This window comes from Eptatretus burgeri, chromosome 7 (genome assembly GCF_056783735.1).
Source record: "Eptatretus burgeri isolate ZD-2024b chromosome 7, Ebu_testis_v1, whole genome shotgun sequence".
In the NCBI taxonomy this organism is placed as follows: Eukaryota; Metazoa; Chordata; class Myxini; order Myxiniformes; family Myxinidae; genus Eptatretus; species Eptatretus burgeri.
The window spans coordinates 89251730-89257729 of NC_140967.1; positions in this window are offsets into that span (position 1 = coordinate 89251730).

Here is a 6000-nt window from a genome sequence, read left to right on the forward strand (position 1 = left end):
TTCAATAAGGGAGAGCTCGCGTCCTGTGCCGAGGCCCAATTCAAGCCTCAGGATGGCCTCCCCAGAGTTCAGCGATCCAACCCAAAGTGGGTCCAGCGGCCCACAACGAGAGCGAGGGGATGGATGGTGCGGAGGGGTACACTTCCTAATCTACCCTAACCATTTAACTGTTAAACTACCCCGGGGCTTTCAACAAGCGCCTCTCGCTTAAACTATTGGTTCTAACAACCCAGATTCCCATCGCCTGTGTTGGTGTCCTCACAATTTCGGGCCTCGCCCCCCAATTTTCTTCCCGTGCCCTCACACGGTCTCATGGCTGGGACGCGCGGCTCCCCTTGGCAGGCACGACCCTCTGCCGAATCTCCAGCTATGGCACCCCCGGGCACTACACTGCCTCCGAGCCTACCAGCTCCCTAACACCGGGGAGTGCCCCCCATGGCACCTCCCCTGAAACGCACACGTGGCAGGCTGGCTTCCCGGGCCCCTTTCCGAGGGTCAGCCGTGCCCACAACACTGCCCACGCGGCTAATGGCGCCCCGGGCCCCCGCACCAAGCAGACGCACCCGTGCCCACAACGCTATCCCGGCCCCCCATGGGCCCTTGGCCTACCACGGCCGACTAGCCTGGTGCCCGGGGTACCCACTCAGCGATACTCACCTTTCGCAGCCACGCTCCCAGCCCGTCAACAGGGCTCCTGCACCCCTCCAAACGGGTTTCGAGCCTACACTCCCACCAACAACAAAACGACCTCCATTTTGTAAATTTGACTAACCCCCTAACTCACTCTACACTGACCCCGGGGTCCCTTGGGCGGGAGTCACTCCTTCCCCCAATCACTCATCGCACCATGCATTCCCCATTCGCTCCACTCACACAGACCCGCTGGCCTCACTCACTCATCATGTACTCACCTTACAACTCTTCAACACACACACCGCTGAACTCCGCCATCCTTCTAACTACCTCCCCTAACTAACTCGTGCTCCCACGTCGTCCCTTAAACTATAGCACGTTCCTTTTAACACTACGTAGCTAAGCTACGTCCCCGCTACACATTCACTGTCTGTCACTGTCTTCTAAATCAAAAAATCATTTTATTTCCCAACCTAAATCTGGCTACAATCCCTCTAACGAATCCATTCCACGGACTCCATGAGGACTTACCCCTGCCCCATGAAGTCGGTCTGGCTAAGCTAACCCTTCCCCCTAACTAGTTTCACCCTGTGCCCTGGGAAGGGGGTCTTCCACCCCTTGCCCGGGAATCCTGTGCACCCGAAAGTGAGGCTTGCTTTTCTTCTTTTTTTTCCACATGCGCAGCGCCAGCGCGGCAACTCACAGCTTGCGCACTCTGCACCTGCCCGTGACGTCATGCAGCTGCACGTGTACCTCGTCCCTCCCTGGACGGTACCATCCGGCAGGGATACCCCTCCTGCCAGATTCCAACCCCACGTGCAGCCATGACGTCACCGTGCGCATAAAAAAAACACAAGCCCCACGTCTCGAGGGGTTCCCCACGCGAACACATGTGCTTTGCCCGTTGGAGCTTAACACACACGATCGCGTGGAGAACCCGTCCGGTCCAAATCCATAATCCTGCCTAAACTTTGTCCGTCCGCGGGATCGGCAAATCCACCGCGTGCGTTTCCGGACCGGGACTTCACTCTCGTAAGCGAGCACGTGGGGGCCTCGTGCGTTGCACAGCACGGACCGCACGCTCGCTGCTGGATGAACCCAGCACGGTCCCCGAAACAGCTACAGCCGCTACCCGGCTTTCGTTCCTTTGTCGCCGTCGTCGTCTCCATTCAACACACGCACTCCCGCGTGTTACGACGCTAACACACCTCACCATTAAACTCACACCGGGAGACGCGGCTGCATGTTCACACATGCCGACCGACATCTCCCTTACACACAGCGACCTTGCACACGCTGTCTCTCTCACACTCGGCCGTTCACTCACGCATGCCACCTCCCTCGCACACGTGGCTCCACTCACTCGTGCCATTTCCCTCACACAAACCACACCACTCACACACGCGGGGGCACTCGCCCGCGGTGCCTCATCCACACACGGCGTGCTGGGAAGCACGCCCTTCTGCACACTTACCACCACACCACACACACGGGGGCGCACTCACACAAGGGGACGCACTCACACCTTGCACCACACACACCGGGACCACCACACTGGGGATTCGTGTCCCCACAAGGGTCTCCGGGGCCTCTATACCCCCCAAGCTCTCCGTGCACCTGTCCACAGCACCCGTCCCCTCAACCTCGCAAAGCACGACCGAACCCACCTGGTCGTGACTCGCCTCAAGGGGGCATACTCCCTCCCCTCGTTCCTGGAGGAGGCTATCCCGCTGCTCGCACCGGGTCTCCACCCAGTCCGCGAGCTCACCCCCATTATCCTCCACTACCTCCGTGTGTATGTGTGCGTCACTTACCCCGTCTTCATCGTGTAGTCTTCCCTCTGTCGTTCCCATCTCCCGTGTCTCTGCCAACTCAGTCACCTCTTCCCTTGTTATCTCCCTTATCTCAACTATTATTTCCGTCTCTTCCCTTGTTATCTCCCTCGTGCACGTCTCCGTCACCCCAAATAGTTTTTCCCTCTCGGTCACCGCCACTGTTGCTTTCTCCATCACCTTCACACTTCTCGCCCAACACGTCCCCCGAATTACTTTGTCACCCGCCTCCACTGCGGGCCCGACAGCCGTTGCACTCCCTCCCAGCTCGTTCGCTCCCACACGTGGAGTCGCCATTTTAAACTCCCTGGTAACGGCCTTCATGCCCGCCTGCAGGCTTCGGCCCATGTTCTGCGTCTCACCCCGCAGCTCTTTCATTTCTTCCTTCATTTTGAGTGCGTTTGTTTCCATATTTTCGTTCATGCGTTTTATTTCGTTTGTGAATGTATCCATTTTTGTTTTCATTTCGTGCATGTGTTGTGTATTCGCATCCATTTTCCTCATCAATGCCTCAAACATTTCCATCGTCCGATCCGTGGGCGAATTCGCACAACCAACATTTCCTGCATGGGGTTTTCATCCTGGACCATGGATTCTACACATTCTAAATCCATTTCTAATACCCCCGGCTCCCGCTCGCCTTGAGACGTCATCTTATTTCTCGTAAAGCGTTAATTTGAATCGCTCGTAATTTGGAGGGAATCGGGGGTCGCTCCTCTCACCCCTGGACCGATTCCCGTGAATTTAGTTGGAGACAGGAGAGCCCGTTTTCCCGCTCTCCGATACCAGTGCCGCGAGGAGGGGGATGGGTTTGTGTCCCACTCCTGACAACAGTGTTGCGGATTCGCGCCCGCCGGCGTGCGAGCGGCCACGTAACTCGAATCGCGCCACGTCGCCCACCGGACGGACAATCCCGTCGTGACCCTCTCGGACTAACGCCGGGAACCTGTCACGGGTGGGCCTTTCGGCCTCACCACGATCGTGCCAATCGGCCCCCCGCGTGGGATAGGGTTGCTCGCCAAATTCAACCTACCTAAGTACCCACACGGAGGGTAGACCGGGCGATCGCACCTCGCCGCAGGTCGACTTCGGACACGGGCCACTTTAAGCGACCCGTTCCGTACTGTCGGGATAACCGAGCGGTGTTATCGTCAACCTCGACGGTTCGATTAATTATTGGGCGTATTTAGCCCACGACCAACCCTTTACGTGAAGTAAGATGGAGATTCAATAAAAGAAAAGACGAAGCGAAACGGGAAAAACAGTTCAACATAAAGCACATTTATTCCGCGGCAAACTTAAAGCACACACATACAATTATGCACCAAAAGCAAATGTAAAAGAGAAACACAACAATTATGCACAAAAAGCAAATGTAACAAAAGAAGAAACACAACAATTATGCACCAAAAGCAATTGCAACAAAAGAAACACAATGCAGATCTACTACCGACTACCGAGCACACGGCAACACTTATACAGTTTTACTTCACAGACGGCGCCGACAACACATATACTCCAAAGCAAAAGAAAAAGGGGCCACCCTCATCGACAAGGGGGCAGACGGGCCTGGGGACGAGACCGCGTCGAGCCTACCCGTCTGGTGATGAGCCGCAAAATGGCGGCGGCGCCCCGACTCCGCGGGCCTCGCTGGCACTGCCTGGAATGGGGTGGGAACGGGGCCCCCTTCTCACACTATCTCAGCGCGGGGGGGGGGGGGGAAACAGGAGGGGTTTGTTGATGCTCGGGGAATGAGGATATCTGGCTGGCTTGGGTCCCGCGACGAGCGACTCCACTGCGACTTCGGTCGCGTTGCCGGCCTCCCCTCTCCGCAGCTCCCCGACTCTGACACGAGCGCCGACCTCCACAAAGATTCTTGGCTTCTCCAGCCTCTCCGGACCCCGACAGACACTCTCTCGACTGATTTCGCCGCCGCCACAACTCTCCAACTCTTTCCTCTTCTCAACTCTTTAACTCCTCCCAACTGCCTCCAACTGCCCAACTCTTCCCAACTCTTCCCAACTGCTCAACTCTTCCCAACTGCTCAGATTCGCTCCACGCTCGGCGCTTTATAGTGCGACAGGAGAAATCATATGCAGTTTTTTGGATCAGGAACGGCTCAGGGGCGGAGCCACGCTCCCCATTGGACAGAGGAAAAGTGGGCGTGAATCATTATTGATCCGCGAATCTGCATATAGCGATTATACTCCGACGCGCCTGGAGGCGGGGCCAAATCGCCCCACGCTCGCTGATAGGACGGAACAGATTGGTACAGACCATATATAATATAATATAACTACATATAACTACAGTCTGTAGTATATAACTACAGACCAATCAGTCTCTTGTCCCCCCTCTCCCCCAGCACCACAGAGCCTTTTCTCCTCCTCATTCGGCCCCCTCCCCTCGCTGTTCTGCAATACCCCACACTCCTTCAGCAACCCTCCTTCCCTGCCCCCCTCGTCCCTTGTCCTACCCTCCCCTCCCCCTCCACCTCCTGCACCCAAAGCCTCCTCCCCTTCCTCTTCATTAAAAGTGTGGACCTCAAATATCCGGGGCCTTCGCTCAAACCTTTCAGATCTTTCCATACAGGTTGCCACTGACAAACCAGACATTATCTGCCGAACAGAAACTTTCCTCTCCCAAGACGTGTCTGAATCCCAAGTATCTCTCCCTGGCTACTCCCTCTTACGGTATGACAGACCTGAGCCTCGTCCTGGTGGAGGTGTTGCTCTCTTCATCAAAGACTCTATTCCTCACTCTCCATGCACTGCTCTCACTCCCCCACACCCCCAGGAATACCTCTGGCTTCGGCTTCCCCTCCACTCCCACCTCATGTTTATATGTGTACTGTACCGTCCACCGAACAGTGATGACTCCATCTACACCTCACTATCCGAAAACATGGACCATCTTCTATCTTCTCATCCAAACTCTCTCTTCCTCTTATGTGGTGACTTCAATTGTCATCACGCCAGTTGGCTAGGTGTGGGTACCTCTCTCACCTGCCATGGCACCTCAGCAAAAGCTTTCTGCGACTCATTGGGACTGACTCAATCGGTCAACTTCCCGACCCGGATCTCAACCAATGGTACTCCATCTCTTCTGGATCTGATTTTGACAAATTTCCCTGACAATATCTGCTGCTCTTCCTTCGCTCCAATTGGTTCTTCTGACCACGTCCTTGTCAAAGTGGACATCTCTCTGGCTGTTATCAGAGAACCTCCTCACCACCGTCGAGTCTGGCATTTCACTCAAGCCGACTGGCAGGGTCTCCGAGCAGCCATCAAACTTACAGACTGGTCTCCTATCACTACTTTCTCAAACATCAACTCATCCTGGGAATTCTTTCAAAGAAACTTGCTCCCCCTCATGCACAGATTTATCCCCTCTCGTGTTCAGTTGTCTTACCCTTCCTCCCGCCCTTGGTTTACTGAAGCTTGTGGCGAGGCAGTTGTCCTGAAACAACTTGCCTTTGCCTCATGGAAAGCAAACCCAACTGAGGGCAATCTCAGTTCTTTCCACAAAGCTCGGA